This window comes from Hibiscus syriacus, unplaced genomic scaffold, assembly GCF_006381635.1.
Source record: "Hibiscus syriacus cultivar Baekdansim isolate YM2019G1 unplaced genomic scaffold, ASM638163v2 tig00110622_pilon, whole genome shotgun sequence".
NCBI lineage: Eukaryota > Viridiplantae > Streptophyta > Magnoliopsida > Malvales > Malvaceae > Hibiscus > Hibiscus syriacus.
This window is the reverse complement of record NW_024062803.1, coordinates 310,071-334,258: the sequence shown is the minus strand read 5'-3', so window position 1 is coordinate 334,258 and position 24,188 is coordinate 310,071. Positions and strand designations below refer to the sequence as shown.

The following is a 24,188-nucleotide window of genomic DNA, read 5'->3' as shown; positions in this document are numbered from 1 at the left end:
CTAAAATTTTTCATTAACTTTGGACTGGTGACTTTGGGAACTAACACAATTATAGTACGATTGACAAAATGAAAGTTTGACGAACCATTCAAAAGACTTAAACAAAGTTATACAAAATCACATCCAATAACATCCCAAAAGGAGCGAAAAAATTGACTAGAAAGGCCATCAAAACATGGGGCTTTCGAAGGGTTTACTTGTGAAAAGGCAATGGTGATTTCCTCGACGGTAAACTCTCGACAGAGTATAACATTATCATTAGGCATAACACAACAATCAATGGCATGCAAGATCTCCTCATCGGGTGCCGCACCAGAAGATCGAAAAAGAGAGGAGAAGTAACTGGTGGCAACATCAAAAATGTCCTCCAATCGGTCACACCAAACCCCTTCTTCACTCTCCAACCCCTCAACCCAGTTCTTTTTCCTATGATCATTCGCTCTTGCATGGAAGAAGATTGAGTTTCCGTCCCCGTCTTTCAGCCACGCTACTCGAGATCTCTGAAGCCAATACGCCTCATCCTTATCCATAATATCCTTTAGCTCCACTGATGCTCTCCTACGCTGTTTGCAACCCTCATCCGAAATCGGAAGCGAATCAAGATGGAGGATGCGATTTCTGAGACTCTTCTCTTCCCACTTAGCTTGCCCTCTTCTCACCCGTTGATATCTACCAAGTTTGTCCCCTACTTTCAACACTTTAGCCGAGAAGGAATCTTCATTGTTCTCCCAAATATCTTTAACAATAAGACGACACTGTTCTTTCTTTATCCAGCACACATCGAATTTAAAGTAGTCATCCTGGGAGATCGATTCTGGTTCGCACTCTCCACAGAACAATCTGGGAATATGAGCCTCCAATTATTCTTCGCCACAAACCTGTCTAAACGTTCGTGCACAAACGATTTCGCCTGAGTTCCACTAGCCCAAGAGAACCAACCACTCCTAGGTCGAATGTCCCACAAGTCCACTCCTCGAAGACATCTCTGGAAATCCACCATATGTACCCTCACCCGTTTTCGACCTCCTTTCTTCTCATCAAGATGAAGAATCTCATTAAAATCTCCTCCCATACACTATGGGAGCGAGGAGGTATAAGACAAATGAGAAATCATATCCCAATTATGCTTCTTGTCCAACCATGCACTTCGCCCATAAAATCCAGTGAATCTGAATTGGTGCTCTTTTCATAGGACCTCCACATCAATATGGAGATTCGAAAAGCTCTACAGAGTAACATTAATCCCTTCCTTCCAAAGCATCAATAACCTCACGCAATCATCTGCTCTTTCAACTGCAAAACACCCGAGCATCCTCATAGCAAGTCTTATAGACTCTACTTTATTTTTTCGTAACTTAGTTTCTGAGATAAATACCAACAGCGGGTCCTTTTCAGAGATGATCCTCCGTAACTCCCTAACTGTCCCAGGGTTCCTAAGCCCTAGAAAATTCTAACACAAGATCGTCACGATGACTGGCGGGGCTGAATCTCAGCTACCGCCGTTAACAGAACATCTCCTGATTGTTCATCTGGAATCTCACTTGGATCATTCTCCGCACTAGTACCAACTTTAGAATTCATGGTAGAATCTGTGATATTCACCACCTACCGGTTCACACGCTTAACCTTCCTCTTTCCTTTACTTGGCTCTCCATTTTTCCTCTTCCCTGAACTAGAAGAATCGACCTCATCCATCACGCTTGGATCCCAGATCGGCTGTTGCTCCTCTTCCCTTAGATAATCACGAACCAAAAATACATTCGGAAAACAGCGTGTAAGAGATCTATCTGGCCCGGTAGGATCAGAGTCATCCTCTTGATTCAAGTTGGAGGAGTGCAGCAGGTCCCTCCCCGGCATCCACGATCTGCCCCGGGGTGTTGTAGCGCCTCGATCCGATAAAGGACTGTTACCCGAACTTGTCATGGAACGATCATTAAGCTCATTCTCAACGTACAATATGCTTTCCCTTCTTCTTCTGTTACCATCTTCTGCCCATTTGATAGGCAACACTCAGATCCACTCCCCAAACTGAAGAGGTTACTGCAAGTGTTCTGGGAAACCTGGGCATTCAGTGAGCATGTGCCCGATAATTCCACACCTATGACATATTGAAGGCAACCTCTCATATTTCAGCAGACATTTCCTTGGTTGCCTATTAGCAAGCTGGCCCATCTTTGCGCATATATGAAATGGCTTTATACAATCGATCTCCGCTCTAACACGTAGATAGTCTCCCATCCTTCATTCCCCGGCCTTTGTGTTCGTTGCAATGGTATTTCCTATTTTGTTTCCAATCTTTTCCGTCGTCTCGATCCTCATAAGCCCCAAAGGAAGCTCATATATTCTCACCCACACTGCTAGCAGCCTAAAATCAAATTCTTCAAGACTTAGTGTAGGATCGAAATGAGCTAATGCCAGAAGAGTTCTTTCGAAACTCCATGACGTACGTTTGAGAATTGTTTACTTATCAGAAAGCGTCTTGAACTTGAACAAACACATGTTATCTTTCAAAATACTTGAGTCCACGAGTCTACCATAACCCCATATAGAACGGAAAACCCGAAGGACCACCTCACAATCCACTCGCTTATAGTCGATGATCCTAGCAATAATCCACTTGTCCATTTCCAACAAATCATCTTCAGCAATAACCCTTGGTGGAGAAATATCCTCCGACTCTTCCTCTGTGAACCTCAAGTGTTTCATTAGATTCACAACCTCCTCTGACATAGTTAAAACAAGTAGAAGTTTGGGAGAATTTTAGCAAATGCACTCTTACTCACTTTTTTGGCAACCAACACTTTGAAAGAACTGCACCCACTATTGACGACAAAGACACTAAACTCTCTTTTGATTGTGTGAGACCCACGTAACAGCTTCCCCCTTAGACTCCTTATCATTCCTCGACTAGCACTCCAAATAACCTGACACAAAGATTTTCCCTTTGTCTTTTCCATAAACCACTCTTTACCTACCCTTAATAGACTTTTAAAATTTATAAAACAAATCTTCATATAGCCCACAATAACTATTATAAGCAGTTTATTAATTCCCCCACAGGCACACATACACCCGCTGATGTTCCAGTCCGTACAGCAGCGATAGATTTGATGAAACTGCTCTGTCAGTCGGGAGTGGCGCATCCTCATCCTCTCCTGGTCCCAGATAGTATCACCTACTGTCAGAATTGAACAGTAGAATACCTTACTGATATGATGATACGCACCCTGTTGGATTTTCTTCTTACATCGAAAAGATGTTAGAGATTGTTCTTCCTTTTGACAAGACCAAAGGCCATACTTAACCTTACTCTGAATCTTCCAAAAAGATCCAACAACTAGCCAATAAAATTGTCTAAAAATATTTTCCCTTATATGATATTTCCATCCTAAAATTATCTCCCCATAATAGTTATATCTAGCTCTTTCCCACATTAAGGTCTGCCTTACTTTTCTGTACGGAACCAGTAACCACTCTCTCTTCCGCACATCAACATATTTTGTCGTGTTCCAACCTATGAACTCATCTGCTTCTCTCCGTTTTCCCTCAGTAAGAAAACTCCGGTCATCTTCTTCCTTTTCCTTATCGAAACCTCCTATCTTTCCCGGCCCCAACCTCCAACGATCTCCTTGGCCAGTATCGATATCTTTCTGATCATTTAAACTCTGGTATCCTACTATTTTCTTTTTCCAAAACTCTTTTCCTCTCTTATAGAACCCATAATCATTAATACACTTCTGAATGTTCCCACAAGCTACATTCCCTCTCGTTAACGATTTCCACTGCCGTCGACCCTTAAGGAAATCCTGCAAAACACATATAACAATTAAGTGATGATAATGATAATAAAACCATCTCATACCTTCAAGTTCCACCACTACGGAAGAACACCAAGATTGACTCTGGACAATTAATTTTCAATCCAATCCTAATATCTGAGGAAAACCGTGTAAAGACAACTGATTTGAGGTCCAAAGAATGACCTCAATAACCTGGGATCCATGAATATACATGGAAGAAACCACAAAGAAACAATCGAAGACACCCAACTCCAAAGAGAAACTTAGAGAGAAGGGAGAGGAAAATCACTCACTAGAAACGCTACACTGCTCACTCTACCAGTAAACATTGAAATATCTAAAACCCTTTTTGTACCACATAAGGTAAATGCGTTTTTCGTATCAAGCGCTTTTTAGAAGGCGTTTTTTTATAGGATGCCAGTCAATCATAATAAATTTGTTAATGTTTGTAACGAACATGAACCTCATCTGAAGACGAAAGCTTCTCTATTGAAACAACTGCCCGACATCTGATAGACGAAGCTTCACTATTGTATCAAGAGAGCCAATGGTTTAAACTTTAAAGTATCTTAGAAGGATTTTTACCCGCTAAAATTGAAAGGCCGAATGGTTTCTTAAATCGCCCGTCTAATTAAAGAAAATACTAAAATAATCTTCTTTTAAATCGTATCATTCTTCTTCTTTGCTTTCTATCATCTTCTTCCTCTCGATTAAATTTCCATTTAAAGAAAGGTACACGAGAAACCTCAAATGCACCAGCTTCCTTCCTCTATAAAGCTTCCGCAATCTATTTTTGTTGTAACCAAACGCCTCCGTTTTTTTTCATTTCTCCTGCACTTCACCACAATGACATAAAGAAGTTCTTTCTTGCTTCTCTGTACAGTTATCTCTTTTCTTTTAACTATTTCACCCCCATCCCATTCTTTTTGTTTTCTTTTCTTTTTTTGCCTTCGCATTCCTTATATTTCCTCTTTGTTGTTCACCTTTCTTTTATATATATATATATAGAGAAAATCGCCTCAGTGACCAAAAATGCCTTATAATATACGATTTTAACCAACTTTTTTTGGATTTGCCAAAATGACCAACAAAATCGCAACGCGAAATAAAAATCGCAACGCGATCCCCAGAATCGCAAATCAGTTTCCAAAATCGCAACGCGATTCTTGAAAATCGCAATGCGATAGTACAAATTCGCATTGCGATTTTCCAAAATCGCAACGCGAATATGAAAATCGCAACGCGAACACATAAATCGCAACGCGTATCCGTAAATCGCAACGTGTATCCGTAAATCGCAACGCGTATGGGTAAATCGCAATGCGTATCCGTATATCGCAACGCGTATCCGTAAATCGCAACGATAATACATAAAATCGCAACACGTATCCGTAAATCGCAACGCGATATTTAAAGCGCCATTATAATCGCTACGCGTATTTTATTTTCAAATTACAAAAACGAATATTAAGACAAAATCCCGTAATCGCAACTCATAACCTAAAACCTAAAATCACAACTCAGTCCCATCTCCATCTCTCACTCTCTACGGCGAAGAAATCCGTCCCCATCTCCGAAGATTTTCGTCCCCATCTCCGGCGAAATCCCTCACAACCATTCACGGTCAGAAATCCCTCACAATATTCAGAAATGGAAAATCAACCTCCGAGGGTTAGTTTTTTTAATTATTTTTATTTTGAAATGTTTGCATTATTGTAGGTTTTTCATATTGAAACTGATGATAAGTTTACTGGTCATTTCAATAATAGATTAACCATTTCACTTAGATTTCATTTCGCGTTACGATTCTGTCATTGCGATTTTCATTTCGCGTTGCTATTCTCTCGTTGCGATTTTCAAGTTAGTATTTGTCTTTGTCTTTGTTCTGTCTTTTGGTTGAAGTAATGCAATCCATTCAAGTTTCAATTTGCAGAAGAGTCGCAACGAGATAAATGAAAATCGCAACGAGAGAATGACTGTCGCAACGAGAGAAATGAAAATCGCAACGAGAGAATCGCAACGCGAAATGAAAATCGCAACGAGAGAATCGCAACGCGAAACCAAAATCGCATTGCGATTTTCATTTCGCGTTGCGATTCTCTCGTTGCGATTTTCATTTCGCGTTGCGATTCTCTCGTTGCGATTTTCATTTCTCTCGTTGCGACAGTCATTCTCTCGTTGCGATTTTCATTTCAACCAAAAGACAAAACAGTGTTACAAATTTTAGTTTCAAGAATAAACTACTACTTTTTATGTTTATTGTTTTTGGTATATCTTCACAGTGTAGTTTTTGGTATATCTAACTTGGTATGTTTATTGTTTTTGTAGAAATTTTTTTCGGCTTCATTGACATTAAGGAATAAAGTTAGCCTAGCCACTACAATTGCTTCGAAGCTTTCACCTGCTCAAAGACAATTGTTTGAGGAAACCTGCTTCGGGCCATGGCTGAGAGTACAGCATCCGGGTGGAGATGCTAATTTGACCCATTTGTGGCTTCAGACCATGACATCAAATCTACCCGACAGTATACAACGTGGTGAGGAAGAGATATGGTTTCATTTTCCACCAGCGTATACTTGTTTTGGGCGGAAGGAGTTCTGCTTAATCACTGGTCTACGATTCGGACACGATGATGTAGGCCGGTACACTCGTCATATCGCCCGCCCATCATGGTTATCCCGGGTTTTTCCGGATGAGTCAATGGAGAAGCCGAACCTACACGGTGAGGTTGCCGCTCTACGTGAGATGATAGTATCGTTGCAGAATGAGGTTCATACTCTACGCAACGAGGTAAGTTTAAGATTTTCCATATTTAACTTAATGATAAATTTACTCGTAATTTCACTTAGATTAGCCATTTCACTTAGATTGCTTAGTAAATATATTCGGTTGCTGCCAATTCTGCTAAACTGTGTATTCTTTAACACTGTGAAATAGTATTTGTCTTTGTTTTGTCTTTTGGTTGAAAGTAAATTTGTTCGGTTGCTGCCAATTCTGCTAAACTGTGTATTCTTTAACACTATGAAATAGTATTTATCTTTGTTTTGTCTTTTGGTTGAAAGTAAATTTGTTCGGTTGCTGCCAATTCTGCTAAACTGTGTATTCTTTAACACTGTGAAATAGTATTTGTCTTTGTTTGTCTTTTGGTTGAAAGTAAATTTGTTCGGTTGCTGCCAATTCTGCTAAACTGTGTATTCTTTAACACTGTGAAATAGTATTTGTCTTTTTTTTGTCTTTTGGTTGAAGTAATGCAATCCATTCAAGTTTCAATTTGCAGAAGAAGAAATAGTTTACTTTCGCAACACGAAACTTAAAATCGCAACACGAAACCAAAATCGCAACGCGAAATGAAAATCGCAACGACAGAATCGCAACGCGAAACCAAAATCGCAACGACAAGATCGCAACGCGAAACCAAAATCGCATTGCGATTTTCATTTCGCGTTGCGATTCTTTCGTTGCGATTTTCATTTCGCATTGCGATTCTGTCGTTGCGATTTTCATTTTGCGTTGCGATTTTGGTTTCGCGTTGCGATTTTGGTTTCTCGTTGCGATTATCATTTCGCGTTGCGATTTTAAGTTTCGTGTTGCGAAAGTAAACTATTTCTTCTTCTGCAAATTGAAACTTGAATGGATTGCATTACTTCAACCAATAGACAAAACAAAGACAAATACTAACTTCAGGGTATTAGTTTGAAACATATTTTTCTTTGTTATCTGATGCATTTTGTGAACTATGATAGAATAATGACTTGGGTGAATACAATGCAAGTTTGAAACATATTTGTTTTTTTTTTCACTGTTTAAATATCATGTCTGTTTATTTACTGATTTTTGTATTTAATTATTTAGCGGCCCGATAGAGTGGATGCTTTACGTCGGGTTATGCTTGCACGACGGAGTTCACGCATCAGACAGCGTGCACGTGCTATTAAGTCTCCGTACACCCCAATAGTGCGAAGACACCGCAAGAAGAAGCCCGACTCGCCTGTCATCCCTCAAGAGTCCACTCCTATCGTTGAAGAGGCCCCCCCTATCATTCCTCGAGATTCCCCTCCCACCGTTCAAGAGGCCACTGTCATCATTGAAGAGGTCCCTCCCACCATTCAAGAGCCCGATTCACATGGCGTCATATGTAGGCTTCTTGAGAAACCCTCTGACGTGCCGGACATGATGGATTCAAGTTGGCTCTCGTATGAGTTACCGGCCAGTACCATACCGGTATCTGAAGAGGAGAGGGAACAACTACCGGACACAATTCTGGATAACACCCTTTGGGCTAAGACCGCTGTTGATTTTTATCTACATGAGCGGAGCCAGGGGTGTTTCACTGACATATGCAAGCTCACCGATGATATCTATTTGTTGCTTGATCGGTCTTGGTGGGGCGTATTATTAGGGGTCGAAGACAATGGCTATTTCGATGGGGGGGGTAAGTCTTATATTTTTCTTATATTTCAATTTGATTAATTTTTTTTTTTAAATTTATGTAAGTCACTAATATATGTCTTTTTTGTAAAACAGCATATCGATGCGTGGGTGACACGTCTTCTAATAATAAGAAAACTTAAGAAAAATAAAAATATACGATATACAATTATGCCGACGTCTTTTAACGCCGTTCACTTGAAGAATGCACGAGATGAATCATTTGATTTGGGCAATGGACAAGCTAAACTTTATCCTGCATGGTGGGAGGTCGATAAGGTTAGTATTTATTTTAGATTGAGTTTAAAGGTTTTATGAAATAAGTGCGCAAATGAATGAATTATTACTTATGATTGCAGGTGTTTATCCCTATTTTGGAACGTAAACATTGGATTCTCGTCGAGCTTCAGCTCCCATCCCTTAAGACAATAGTGTATGACAGCATGATAAATTACATATCATTGGCTAATTTAAGAGATGTTATTAAGGGATGGAGCTCTCATTTGGCTAAATTCTTTGATGCGATCAATTATTGGACTCGTTCTGGAAACAAGAAGCCAAAGAAGCTCAATATTACAGTTATTAGAGACGAGACCGCGCCACAACAAACGAGCGGAGCCAGAGGAGATTGTGGTCCTCTCGTATGCTTGGCGTTGGAGCGTTGACGACGGGAAGCATCAAGTATCTACCTCCCACCGATAGAGATAGAGCTGCAGTAGGCTTGTGGTTTCGGCATTATATGGCTAAATCGATATACGAGACGCTGCCTACCTGCATCCGCGTTATAAAAATGTCCATAAACAATTGGTAAGTTTATATACTTTTGGTTTGAAAATGTTGGTTAAGTACCTAGAATTCAATAATTTGCTGTTTGTAGGTTTTAGATGTGTAGAAAGTGTTGTTTGAGCAAATGTTTGGTTTCTGCAGGTTAATCTCAGAAGTGAACTGCGTGAAAATGATGTATGGCTGCAAAAGTTGATTCAATAGTTTAATTGATTGTTTTTTGATTGTTTAATTGATTTGTAAAAGTTGATTCAATAGTAGATGATCGGAAATAAGAATTATTGCTTATTTTTGATTGTTAATTGATTTGTAAAAGATGATTTGTAAAAGTTGATTTGTGTAATTGATGCGAACATAATTCTTATTTGTGCTTGTTTAATTGATTGAAATGTAATGGTTGATTTGTTGATTTCAATCTGCATTATGTTGAAGGCAAAAATGACTATCGCAATGCGAAATGAAAATCGCAATGCGAAATGAAAATCGCAACGAGAGAATCGCAATGCGAAATGAAAATCGCAATGCGGAAATGAAAATCGCAACGAGAGAATCGCAATGCGATTTTAATTTCGCATTGTGATTCTCTCGTTGCGATTTTCATTTCGCATTGCGATTCTCTCGTTGCGATTTCATTTCCGCATTGCGATTTTCATGTTGGGATTTCATTTCGCATTGCGATTCTCTCGTTGCGATTGTAATTTCCGTGTTGCGATAGTCAAATGCATGCCTAATAGTGATAACAACTGAATAACAAGAGTTGGTTAAGTCAAAATGGTTGGCCTGAGTCATTAATTCAACTGAAAATGTTAAAAGTTCACACATAAAATCCACATAATACAACGTTTGCATTTAAAAATCACCTAAGTTAACAGTCCCAAAAGGTGAAGCCAATTGTGATTGGGATTTTAAAGATGATTGCCTTTTGCTTGACACCATATGAGCTTTGGATTTTGATGAGGATCCATATTTTGGTAGAGGAAAAGATGATTTTGATGGCACTGGTGATCCACATGTCAACCTTGTATGACCACTTTCCTTGCACCGACTACATGTCGATCTCTTCTTCTCTTCACCCTTAGACGGTATACGATCGTGACTTTTTGGTCGGCCAGGTAGCCTTCTGTCCATGGCTGATGGCAAAACTGTTTGTAAGTCATCTGGTATGTCCCACTCAGAAGGATGTGGAATAGGGTAGACAATCTCGACATAAGTCTGTCGATAAACTTCTGTAGTGTAGCAATCCATAGCGTATGCGCTTGAATCATCTTGGTTTAAATGAAGAGCAACTTTTATAACATGGCCACACGGATAACCAGATGTTTGCCATTTCATACAACTACACGTCTTTGCATTTAGATCGACTAGCCCATTTAAGTTATTATCCAGTACTTGAAACAAAGTGTTTGAACATGGTTCAACTCTCCATGACGTTGACTTCACAACACGTTTCGTTATCTTTTTTCAGTCCATGGTGTAACACGATGTTCCAATGTTCCTGTAAATTTAAATAAACAATACTTAGTAAAATATATAAATATGATAAGTTACGAATTCAAAGAAATAATACCTGCATGGTTTCTTTTCTTGTAGTACCACTGTTGAATAGAGGCTCGAAAAAACTCCATTAACATAGTAATGGGTAATTTCCGGGAATGACGACTTAGAGCGTTGATTGATTCTGCACTATTAGACGTCATGAAACCATATCTTGCTCCAAGTTGATGTACTCTTGACCATCTTTCAAACCCTACATCTTCTACTGTTTGAGCACACTGAGGCAAAACACGTCTTAAACAATTTATATGCTTATTGAAATCCACTTCCCGATAAGCTTTTACAGCCTTCCAGTATGTCCATTTGTGCTTTTTTATACCAGCAGACCTTGATTTTAGATTTCTATACAAATGAACACCACAAAGTCCATGAAAAACATCTGGGAAACACCTTCTAACAGCGTTGTCAATTGAGTTTGCCCTATCGGATATGATTGTCAGATTGCTAATAGGACCTATGCAATCCCTAAGATGCCCCATAAACCATGTCCATGAATCAGAGGTTTCAGATTTGCCAACCTCGTAAGCTATTGGCAATATCCCATTGTTAGCATCCATGGCTACTGCTAATAAGTTTACTCCAAGGTATCGACCTTTCAAATGTGCTCCGTCAACTATAATAACTGGGCGCATGCAAGTAATAAACGAACGAATCTACAAAATAATATACACAAGAAATATAATCATTTAAATGTGAAATGCATGTAACTAACAAAAATGAGTCAACAAAATTATATTGATTTACTAACCGTAGCACCAATGGCGATAAACAGCAACTCAAAGCGTCCATCTCTATCTGTTTTGATATTAGTTACCGACCCAGGATTTTTCAGCTTTAAATTGTGACAATAAGCCGGCAGTTGGGCAAACGATGCTTCTGGCGACCCCCTCAACAATTCCAAGGCATAACATTTGGCTCTCCAAGCTTGAGAATATGATATACTAATCTTGAACCGAGCATTCATGTCAGTCATAATTTCATGTCCCCGATATACCCTGCCATTAAAAAACATTAACTCAGCCAGAAAACCACCCAACACCTTTTTGTTTGCCTGTCTATGGTGAGGAAAAACTTGGGTTCTTGAACATGTATGTTTATCAATAAAAGTCCTAACTTGAAACATTTTGCAATCTTTTATTCTCTTTGCAATCATACGCCACGTACAGTTTTTGTCAATCATACACCTTGTTTCGAAACGATCTTTGCTTGATTTGTTAACTTTTAGTTGATAGCCATCTTCCACACATTTCGTATACAAAGCTATCTTCAAGTCTTCATTTGTATCAAAACAATCATCTTTCTTGATACGAATAACTTTTGTGTAACAATCAACTGCTTTCTTTATCAACTCTTCTTCCGGTATCTGAAGTAATTCTGGCATATTCCAGTTATACGCCCGTGGCATTTTCTTTTCTTCGGGGACTTTTTTTCTTCTTTTTCTTCTTCAGGATTATATGAATTACAGAATGGATGTTCAACATGTTCATTCACAGTCGTAACTTCCTCCTCATTATCATCAACAATACATTCTTCGGCAACGGCTGTTTCATCATCAAAATTCGGGTATTGACCAATATCAATATCATTACACGCATGGTCTGTTTCTTCTTCTGAAACATCATCAAAATCCGTGTATTGACCAATATCAAAGTCCGGATATTGACCAAGACCAAATTTCGAATACTGACTAGTACTCACAATTTTTTCTGTTGGCTCATCATCGTCTAACTGGTCAATACGAAAACCGGAATTTGGTGCTGAAAGTTGATTGGGATTTGGATTAGAGAAAGGTTGTGGGTTTTGAGAAAAACTTAGTTGATTACTACCCGCTACTGACCCAACAATACTACTTCTAGGTTCAACAACATACAATGTAACATCATCTTGTGAAACACTAATGTAAGCAATGAATCGTTCAACATCTTCATTGTCGGTTAACAAATAAACTTTACCATTTCTCTGATAAGATAGCCTAAATCCACTTAGGGGCTCTAAATTCAATTTATTTGAAACACGTAGCATTAGAGTTTCATAAGTTAACTTTTGTAAAGACAATTTTAGTTGAAGATTCATGGGTAAAGGCATATATTGTAAAACACCATGAACATTATCCCATGACCCTCCAAAACACAAATCTATCCAAACATGATCAACATTAGATGATTTCATGGTTGTAAATTAATTTACTAAACAGACGAGCTGCGAAACTAAAACCTGTTGCCGGATTGGGAAGGATGTCGTTGGATATAGGAACGGATGTCGCCGGAGAGAGTGATAGATGGAGATGGAATGAGTTACGATTTAGGGATTTAGTTTATGATTTCAGTGTTATATACCCAAAATTTCAGTGTTGTGATTTACAGATTCTCGTTGCGATTTACGGATTATCGTTGCGATTTACAGATTCTCGTTGCGATTTATGGATTATCGTTGCGATTTACGGATACGCGTTGCGATATACGGATACGCATTGCGATTTACCCATACGCGTTGCGATTTACGGATACACGTTGCGATTTACGGATACGCGTTGCGATTTATGTGTTCGCGTTGCGATTTTCATATTCGCGTTGCGATTTTGGAAAATCGCAATGCGAATTTGTACTATCGCATTGCGATTTTCAAGAATCGCGTTGCGATTTTGGAAACTGATTTGCGATTCTGGGGATCGCGTTGCGATTTTTATTTCGCGTTGCGATTTTGTTGGTCATTTTGGCAAATCCAAAAAAAATTGGTTAAAATCGTATATTATAAGGCATTTTTGGTCACTGAGGCGATTTTCTCATATATATATATATATATATATATATATTTGCCAACACTTACCAATTTACAGGATTGGGGCAGTTTCAATTAAGGTTCTTGATCATTTCACTTCTCCCAATTGTTTCCCTTTTGGTACTCTCTCTTTCTTTAATTTTGGGGCATTTTATGAAGTTTTGTAGATGTCCTTAATAGACTAGTGAAGAAAAAAAAAAGAAACTTGCGTCTTCTTGTCATTTTACCTTGGAAACCCATTGGAATGCCCCCTTCTTTTTGGCAATCTTAGTGAACTTTCCATTTTATTACTTCAGAAAGGTTAATGCAATCCAGTGTTATTTCTTGATTAATTAAAAGAACAAAGAAAAACTAAAAGTAATTTTAAAGTTGATTTCTTTGTTTTTAGGTCGCATTGTGGCGTTGCAGTGGGAGGGTTCAGAAAGTTGTTTAGGGAGGAAAAGTAGTTTAAGGAATGCATGGGAGAACATGGAGGGTGGCCGGCGCTGGGACCACAGGGCGGGCTATTGCCAAACGGTTTGATACCGAAGGAAAACACCTCCGTGTTTAGGATGCTTGACTCGGAACGGTGGATGAAGGCTGAAGAAAGAACCGCCGACCTCATTGCTTGCATTCAGCCCGATGCACCCTCTGAAGGTCGCCGTAATGCCGTCACAGATTATGTGCAGGGCCTCATTGCCAAATGCTTCCTTGCCAGATCCAATCAAATGCCATTTCATTTATAATTCCTGTACTTCATCAATGCCATTATATGGAATTTTACAGTATGTCTAATTCTCTAGTTTTTACTTCTATCCATTTGGTTTAAAAAGTTAAGGATTGATAAGTGGAATTCGTATGAAGGATAAAAAGGTTACAATCGTTACATTTCATGTTCTGGTCGTTGAGTGGCGGGGGTGAATGTAGATTAAACTGTATGTAGTTTTAACTTTTTCTGGTATAGCTTAGTATGTTCATGGATCATTTTTACTGAGCAGTTGCATGCTTGTTGCTCACAGGTGTTTACTTTTGGGTCTGTGCCCCTCAAGACATATTTACTTGATGGGGATATTGACTTAATGGTGTTTAGTAAGAATCCAAATTTGAAGGACATGTGGGCTCACAAGGTGCTCGGTATGCTGGAAAATGAAGAGAAAAATGAGAATGCCGAATTCCGAGTAAAAGAAGTTAAATACATTCATGCCGAGGTTGTTGGTGTATGAATTGGAACTGAGTTGGTTTTAACCAATCTGTCATGTGTTAATTAGTCTGTTGAGTGTTAGTTAAAGATGGTTATGAGCAGTTAACCTTCTTGGGTTGTTCTAGTCAATTGTATAAATACATCTCTTTATGATTGAGAGAAATATGTGATGAAGAAAATGAAGTTTTCCTTTCTAGGTGTTCTCCCTTGATCTTGTTTCTTTTACGTTGTTTATCGTTCTTCAGAACGACACTATAACATGGTATCAGTCGCCAAATCCTGGAGTCTTTTCTTCGCTGTTCGCTGCTTACTGTGTTTCGCCTCTCTTCACGATGCCTGAAGTTAGTTCCTTCGCCGTGACAGTTAGGTGCTGAAGGTGGCTGTGCGTCTTGAAGGTCAGGTACAAAGATCATTCTTGTTTCTTGATTGGTGTGTTTGCTCAACTGGTTTCCATGGCGTCCTCTCCGGTTAGTTTGAGTGTTCAACATATTCCTAAACATGACATTGTTAAATTGTCTGAAAGCACTTACCTCTTGTGGAAGCATCAAGTGATGTTGATCATTGATGGATACGGTCTGTTGAGATATATGTCTACTGATATTTCTGCTCCTAGTGAGTTTGTCACGAATGATTCAGGGCAAGAAGAAGAGAACCCAGCTTTTGTGGTATATAGGCAGCAAGACAAACTCTTGGCATCTTGGCTCCTAACCACTGTGAGTACAGAAGTTCTTCCTCATCTCACTGGTCTCACAACAACTCTCGCTATTTGGAGTGCTATCTCACGTCTTTTTGGTGCAAGGTCTAGTGCAAAGATATCAGCCCTCAGACATAGCCTTCACTCGCAAAGGAAGGCTGGCTTAACAGTAAATGAATATCTGGCAAAAGTTAAGTCTATTTGTGACATGTTAAATGCAGCAGGAAGCTTAGTGACTGAACAAGAACATGTCAGTGTTCTTTTGGCTGGTTTGTCCATGGAATTTGAGTCTGTAATCTCTATAGCCTCTCGTGATTCTTTGTCATTGGATGCCCTAACTGAGATGCTTCTTGACTGTGAAGCTCGACAGAAGCTTTTCTTGTATGAAAGTGCTTCAGTTAATATGGCAGTTAGTTCTAGTGATAAAGATGAGTTGAAGTCAACTAGTAGTTTTGAACCTCAGTCACAGCCGAATTCACAAAGATTGCAACAAAGTGACAATTCTCGAGGAAGAGGTCGTCGTCGTTTCAATGGTTCTAATCGACCTCAATGTCAACTGTGTGGAAAGGTTGGCCACACAGTACAGAAGTGTTATCATAGATTTGATCGAGATTATTCTGGAATGCCTGATTCTACTGCATCGACCACTGAAGGATGGAGACAGTCGCGTGCTTTCTCGGGTGATAAACAACAATCTGCTGTTAGCATGCAAGCTTATAATCACTTGGTGAATCCCGGTTTTACCCAGACTCCTATGTTCCTCTGTCATCCAGGTGTTAACTCAGTCTCTCCTGGCATGCAATCGTTTGGTTCAGAGCCATACTATCAAAATGGTTACTTATTCACTCCTCAGGTTGCGTGTCCAGTGTCAGTGCCCTATATGAATGTAGCCTCGAGTGATTCATTGTTTGGCTCTACTATTGGAAAGAACCCCTTTGGTTCCTCGGTCTCATCTTCACCAGCTGCCTTTGTTTCCACAGTACCTTCAGTTAGTGCCTCGACCAACCCAACTGGTGTTGTCTGGTACCCAAATACAGGAGCTACATATCACATTACCAATGATTTGTCTGTCTTCAACTCTGGTACGGTTTATACAGGTAATAACACTCTACTCATGGGTAATGGCGAAGGTGTTAAGATCGCACATGTAGGACAGTCTTGTCTGGCCAGTAACTCGAAGTCTTTGTTGCTACAAAATATGCTTCATGTGCCAAACATAAAGAAGAATCTTCTATCTGTGTCTCAATTCACTAGTGACAATAAGGTTTTTATCGAGTTTTACCCTTTTGACTGCTTTGTGAAGGACAAACAGACTCAGGAGATTTTGTTGAAAGGGAGACTCACGCATGATGGGTTGTATCAGTTGCTGCCATGCACTGTGAAGGACTCGAGCTGGTAGTTGAACAATGTGTCTAAAGCATCGAATTCAATAAACTTGTGGCACAAACGACTCGGCCACTCCTCGATGGCTTCTGTTCGAGCAGTAATGAAGACTTATAATATCAGCTTTAGTGAAAATAAGCTATCTCATTTATGTACAGCATGTTTACAAAGCAAGGCTCATAAATTGCCGTTTTGTAATTCCGTTACTGAATACAAGGAACCTTTTCAGTTAATTGTTTCAGATGTTTGGGGTCCAGCACCTGTTGTTTCTACTGATGGTTATTTGTATTATTTATCGTTCATAGACGTGCACAGTAGGCACACTTGGGTCTATCTACTAAAAAGGAAATCTGAAGTTATGCAATGCTTTTTAAATTTCTACAAGATGGTAGAGGTCCAGTTTGGTTTCAAAATCAAAGCTGTTCAGACTGATAGAGGAGGAGAGTATCAAGCTCTCAAAGGCTGGTTCCTTGCTAATGGTGTACAACAACGGGTTTCCTGCCCAAGTACGTCTGAACAAAATGGGAAAGCCGAAAGGAAACACATGCATATCGTTGAAATGGGATTAACACTGCTAGCTGAGGCTGAACTTCCCTTAAATTTCTGGAGTCATGCGTTTGTTTCGGCTGTTTATTTAATAAATCGCTTACCAACTGAAGTCTTAGGTGGCAAGTCTCCTTTTGAAATTCTCTATAAGCAGACTCCTGATTATTCCATGCTCAGGATTTTTGGGTGTGCTTGCTTTCCCTTTCTAAGGCCGTTCAACCAGCATAAGTTGGACTTCAGGTCCAAGCGGTGCACGTTTCTTGGTTATAGTCCTCTACATAAAGGATACAAATGTTTAGATGATAATGGGAGAGTCTTAATTTCCAGACATGTTGTGTTTGATGAAGGAGTCTTCCCTTATGCTGATAAGAAAGGAAGAGGTCGGTCAGATTCTGACACTATTACCTCGACTGTTACCTCGACTAATTTTCTACTTGTAGTTCAGTCTTCTGAAGAGTTACACAGTGTTCAACCTAGAAGGTGTGTGGAGGTTGTGCCTGATCCAGTGCATAGCCATAATCGTGACTCTGACTTGCGCCTGCCTGGCACGTCGCATCCAACCGACACTGAGGAGTATGTGTGTGCAGGTAATGATTCAGTAGTGCCTGCTATGGCTTGTGCTGAAGAGATGACTAATGGTGTACATGAGTTGTGTGTTCCAACCACTTTGAACGATGATAATGATGCGGTTATAAATGAGTCAATTCCTAGTGCTGTCACATGTGCATAATCTCAGGCTGAGGTTGAACAGTCCAATGCTCACCCCATGGTGACTCGAAGCAAAAGTGGGATTAGGAAGCCCAAAGTATTTCAGGTGGCTTGCTTAGATAGAGAACCGAGGACTATTCGAGAAGCCATGAGGAGTCCTGAGTGGAGAGCTGCTGCTCAAACGGAATTTGATGCACTGGTGAAGAACAACACCTGGACGCTTGTTCCTCTCCTGAGTGGAAAGAAAGTAGTGAACTGTAAGTGGATCTTTAAAGTCAAACGAAATGTTGACGGATCCATAGCGAGGTACAAAGCTCGACTTGTAGCTAAGGGTTTTTTGCAACAACCAGGTATCGATTATCATGAAGTCTTCAGTCCTGTGGTCAAGCCAGTAATAGTTCGGGTTGTGATTTCACTTGCACTGGCTAAGGGGTGGCAGTTAAGGCAAATCGATATAAACAACGCCTTCCTCAATAGAGTTCTAACTGAGGAGGTATATATTGCACAACCACCTGGCTATGAAAAAGGTGATGGAAGCTTGGTTTGCAAGCTTAACAAAGCCATTTATGGGCTAAAGCAGGCGCCTCGAGCGTGGTTTGAGAGGTTAAAGCAGTTTTTAGTGACTCAGAATTTTGTGTTAGCAAAATCTGATGCTTCACTGTTTGTTAGGGAAACTACTAACAGCGTCATGTATCTACTAGTGTATGTAGATGATATCATCATCACGGGTAGCTGTGAGGAAGAAGTGCAAGGTATGATTGACGATCTTAACAAGCAGTTTGCGCTAAAGGATCTTGGGGTATTGAGTTTTTTTCTGGGAATTGAAGTGTGTCGAGAAGCTGATGAGATTATCTTGAGTCAGCAGAAGTATATACGTGATTTGTTGTTTAAAAGTGTGCTGGAAGATGCTAAGGGTCTTCCTACTCCAATGGTCACTAATTGCAAGCTGGCGGTTGACACTGGAATACCAATTGAAGATGCAACTCATTATAGAAGTATTGTCGGTGCTTTGCAGTACATCGTTATCACGCGACCAGACATTGCCTTTGCTGTGAATAAGGTCTGTCAGTTCATGCAAGCATCGTGTGATGATCATCTTCAGGCAGTGAAACGGATACTGAGGTATCTGCAAGCTACTGCTGATTTTGGTCTTCGTTTTTCAGCTCCATCACGATTGTCTTTAACAGGCTTTGCCGATGCGAACTGGGGGTCAGATGCAGATAGACGATCGACCTCGGGTTATTGTATCTATTTTGGTGACAATTTGGTTTCCTGGAGCTCTCGTAAACAGCAGGTAGTCGCTCGGTCTACGGCAGAGGCTGAGTATCGCAGTGTTGCCGATGCTGCTGCGGAGATTGTATGGCTTGAATCGTTACTGGGTGAGCTGCGGGTGTCGGTTCATGGGAAACCTGTCTTGTGGTGTGATAATTCCAGTGCCGTAGCTGTCTGTGCAAATCCAATCTTGCATTCCAAGTTCAAACATGTTGAACTTGACCTGTTTTTTGTTAGGGAAATGGTAGCTGCTGGCAAGCTATCTGTTCAGGAGGTACCTGCTTTTGAATAGGTTGCTGATGTTCTAACCAAGCCGTTGTCTGCTCCAACGTTCCTTAAACATAGGCAACGATTGCTTATCTCACAAATTCAAGGCAAATTTGTGGCCTCAACGGTTGAGGAGTGTAATGAGTGAGTTTTTGGTGTTCTTAGTGATGTGAGAGTTTGTTGTAGGGGGAATGTTGGTGCATGCTCTTGCGCGTATTGTTTTGTCCAGTTGGAAAGTAGGGGGAATGTTGGTGTATGAATTGGAACTGAGTTGGTTTTAACCAATCTGTCATGTGTTAGTTAGGCTGTTGAGTGTTAGTTAAAGATGGTTATGAGCAGTTAAGCTTCTTGGGTTGTTCTAGTCAATTGTATAAATACATCTCTTCATGATTGAGAGAAATATGTGATGAAGAAAATGAAGTTTTCCTTTCTAGGTGTTCTCCCTTGATCTTGTTTCTTTTACGTTGTTTATCGTTCTTCAGAACGACACTATAACAGAGGTACCATTCTAATGAAATGCCTCTTCTTCACAATTCCTATTGAATCTTACATTATGTCGTTCATACAATCTGACGTTTACCATTCTTTGATTAAAATTTGCACATTTGTAATACTTGGTACTTTGCTGGGGAGTTCGTTGTTCCTCATTTTTATTCTTCCACACATTTACTAAATCTCAATACAATTGTTCATTTTGATTTTTTTAATTCCTTCTCATATACTTTCAGGTGAAGATTATTAAGTGTCTTGTAGAAAATATTGTGGTAGACATTTCATTTAATCAGCTTGGCCTTTGTTTCCTTGAAGAGGTTAGTACTGCAAAGTCCGACTCTAAAACTTGACAGATTTTTCTTTGGAATGATAAACTCTGCTTATGAAGTGTGTAAAGTTTAATCTAACTTATGTCCATCTTCATAGATTGATATTTTGATAAATCAGAACCATTTGTTCAAGCGCAGCATCATACTGATAAAAGCTTGATGCTATTGTGAGAACCGTATTTTGGGTGCTCATCATGGACTCATCTCAACGTATGCCCTGGAAATCTTGGTCCTCTACATATTCCATGTTTTCAATAACACCTTTTCTGGACCACTTGAGGTAGCTATGCTTACCTTTCTGCTTTAAATGTCTTTTTTTTCTTTCTCCTGTACATCTGTATGATTTTGTTTTCTTTACATGTATAGGTCCTGTATCGTTTTCTGGAGTTCTTTAGCAAGTTTGATTGGGAAAAATTTTGCGTTAGCCTCTGGGGTCCTGTTCCAATTAGCTCACTGCCAGATATAACAGGTATTACAATTTCTGGGACATCCAATGCCGAGCTTTGAACAAGAAACATCTATTTGCAAAAAAAAAATTGCTAGTTCTCGTCTTAATTACTTGTTTCAAAATACTTTTTGCAGCAGAACCTCCTCGAAAAGATGGTGGAGAGTTGTTACTTAGCAAATATTTTCTCAATACTTGTAGTTCGAGATATGCTGCTTGCCAAGGAAATCAGGGCCAACCCTTTGTTTCTAAACATTTCAATGTGATCGATCCTTTGCGTATCAATAACAACCTTGGACGTAGTGTTAGTAAAGGTAATTACATCTATATTTAGTGATTATTCCTCGTACAATTTTGTGGTTTCTCTCTATTCTATGACATGTTTCTCCCTTTTTTGGCAACCTATGCTTCAAGTACTATGCTGCTTGCTTTTGTTGGTCATAAGTTCCTATCCTTGGCTAACTATCTGATATATTAGAAATGTCCTTTTTCCTCATCTTATTCCTCTATGGACCTATGGAAAGTCCTTGATGATAGATTGTAATGAAGTAAATCAATCCTTCATGAATACATGGGAAAGGAATGGCAGTGGCCATCGCCCTGACGCACCAAGGCATAATCTGTGGTGCTTGAGATTGTTAAAGTCAGACCAAACTCATGGATCTAAGAATGTCAACAGTTCAATCAGCAAAGAAAACGATATTTCATCAGGGCTTGATACTCAAGCTGAAGGAGCTCAATGCCCATGTGGTGTTTCCTTACAGCAAGTTAATCATGCATCTGAAAACACAACTAAGATTAGTGATATATCAGCTGTTTCTTGCACTCAGAGCCAAAAGAGTTATGGTAGCATTAGCAACTCAAAGACCTCTGATCAGTGTAGACATGTTTCTTATTACGATCAAAACGTGCATGGTGGTACAGGTCAGAATATTTCTAAAGCAGACACCGTGGTGAATGATGTTCAAGGAAGATATATTTTTGCAAGGACAAGATCTAGTCCTGAGCTTACTGAAACATATGGGGAATATACTTTTCAAGGAAGACAGAACAGAGTGCCCGAAAGTGGGAAAACCCAGATTGCTTCCAGGAAGAACATGGATTCTGATATGGTGGAAAGAAATAAAGATAAAAGTTCAAGTGATGATTCTTTATCTGTTAGGTGCTCTTCCGCCCACCAAAGCATTGATGCTGTTTCCGTTCCAAAAAGTCTTCTAACTAGTTGTCAGGAGGATTCGGGCTTGGGAACCATGGGTCAGGACTTTTCTTCAATTCCAGGTGCACAAGGAATGCATCAAGAAGAGCAAGATCTAGTGAACATGATAGCATCATCTGAAGCTTATGGTTTTAATGGTCAGATTCTTTTTCCATTAAATTTAGTTGCAGGTCACTTACGTTTCCATATCCAGTCTCATCAATGGGATACAATCAGAGAAATTTGGGTGGATTTATTCCTAAAGAAATTCAAATGTTTCCCCAAGGATTGGTCCCGTCTCCTTTGGCCCATTTTTTTCTGGCATTGGATTAGCCTCAAATGCTGATCTAGTTGAGCCTGGCAGTGAAAATTTTGGTTTTTCGGAAATGTACCTAAGGGAAGCAGAACATGAGTTATGGCATGAACATGATAGGGGATCTAGTGGTGGTTTTGATCTTGACAATGGAAGTTTTGAAATGCTTCAGTCAGATGATAAGCAACAGTCTACTTCAGCTAGAAATAGTTTTGTTTCTTCATCTAGGGTAGGCAGCTCTGATAATTCTACTAAATTACAACACAAGTTCTCTGAAGAAATTCAAGGATCAACTTGGGGAGATCATATAGATGTTTACCAATATCAATATAACAGAGGCATTGACGTTAATTTCAATGAAAGAATTTCAAGTTCTAGACCCTTAGTTGCTTCACATACTAGTTCTTACAGAAGTACAACCTCATCAGAAAATTCTTGGGAAGGGCCATCAGCTAAGGTCTCTAAGCCATCTAGGGAGAAACGGGGTAGGAAAACAGCTGCGTCTGTGCTTCCTTCTGCTGCAGGTAGGAACGGTAAGATCGTATCTGAACATTCCTCTCTGGCAGATGATGGCAGAGACTGGAATCCACAGTCATTAGTGAGCACTGAAATGGCTGAAAGAACTATTGCACCTCAACCGGCTGGTTCTTTACCCGTTACAAGGCATCAAATGCCTGGATCTGAGGCAGCTCAGACAGATTGCTCAGATCCATTGATACATGTGGCTGCATTGCTCTTAGGTTCAGATTCAGGGGAAAGAACTATGGATAAATCTGGACTTTCTCCCTTGTTCTTCACAATAACCGGACCACCAGTTCCATTTTTGTTTTGCCCTATGTACAACATTTCAGCAGAAAGAGGAACTCCAGATGCATCCACAAGCCATTTTAGTTGTGATGAAGGTTCGGACGACAATGATTCTGGTCAAAATTCCGAGTCATCTGAAAGACTTGATCAGTCTGAGGTGTTAAGCACTTCTAATTCTTTGAGAATGGTTACATCTCTCAAGCCAGCAGAGCATAAATCTGGTATTCTTAATGGTGATACTGCTAACCATTGGCAAAACTTGCAGTACGGACAGTCATGCCAAAATTCACGATTTCCTCCCCCTCTAGCTTATCCTTCACCTGTTGTGGTGCCACCCGTTTATTCACAGGGTCATTTTCCATTAGATGAACCTGGGAGACCTCTTCCATCTAATTTGAGTCTCTTTTCTCCACCAAGGAATTATGGAACTTATACTTTTCCTGTTGCTCCTACTCAAACTGTCTCAAGCAGACCTGCTAGTGTATACCAACAGTATGCTGATGAAATGCAAAAGAGACCGCAGTGGTACCGGGACATACCTGCCAAATCCTGTAAGTCATGACAATCTGTAATGAGTTTTATTACCTTAAATTGATACCCTTGATAATTGCATTCCTTGGAGAACGTTGGTCACATGACCATCATTTGAGGTGCAATCTTCATAATATGCTAACTACTTTACTCTGGTTTATCAGATATTTGAAAAGATCTTAATGTCTCTTATCTCCCGTTTCTGTAACTTTTTAACCTTGAGAATTACAACCTTCAATAATTTTTATACAGTCTTTTCTATTTCAGAAAGCTTCAATGAGAGAACGTCATTCTGCAAATTCAAGGAGGGGAAAACATAATTACGATCAAAATGGCCATCATGGTGATAGAGAAGGAAACTGGAATACCCATTCAAAGTCGCGAGCTGCTGGGGGCAGCCATAGTCGCAATCAGAATGGAAAATCAATGTTCACGTTTGACCAATTTGGAGCTGTTGCTGGTGAAAGTAAAGCTGAGAGGCCTTGTTGCTCACATAGGCACGATTCATTTACGTCATACCAGTCTCATAATGGATCAACCCGCTCAAACTCTTCCCTGAGTAGTTGTGCTAGCATGCCATACGGTGTGTGCCCACTGCCAGCCATGAACACCAGTTGGGTGTCATATAGTGGACCTTACATTCCATCTGCTGTCATGCTGTATCCTTATGATCATAATTCTGG

At 39.8% G+C, this 24,188-nt stretch overlaps 1 protein-coding gene across 1 annotated transcript in view; it reads left to right on the top strand.

Annotated features, from left to right (window-relative positions):
- LOC120136325 (phospholipase A1 PLIP1, chloroplastic-like) overlaps positions 1-20,973 on the top strand; it is a 36,141-nt gene extending 15,168 nt beyond the window's left edge. The window contains exons 6-7 of the mRNA XM_039152386.1: positions 20,581-20,683; positions 20,797-20,973. The gene's annotated coding sequence lies outside the window, so the exon portion shown is untranslated. The remainder of the gene's footprint in view (positions 1-20,580; positions 20,684-20,796) is intronic.
- Positions 20,974-24,188: the final 3,215 nt, after the last annotated feature.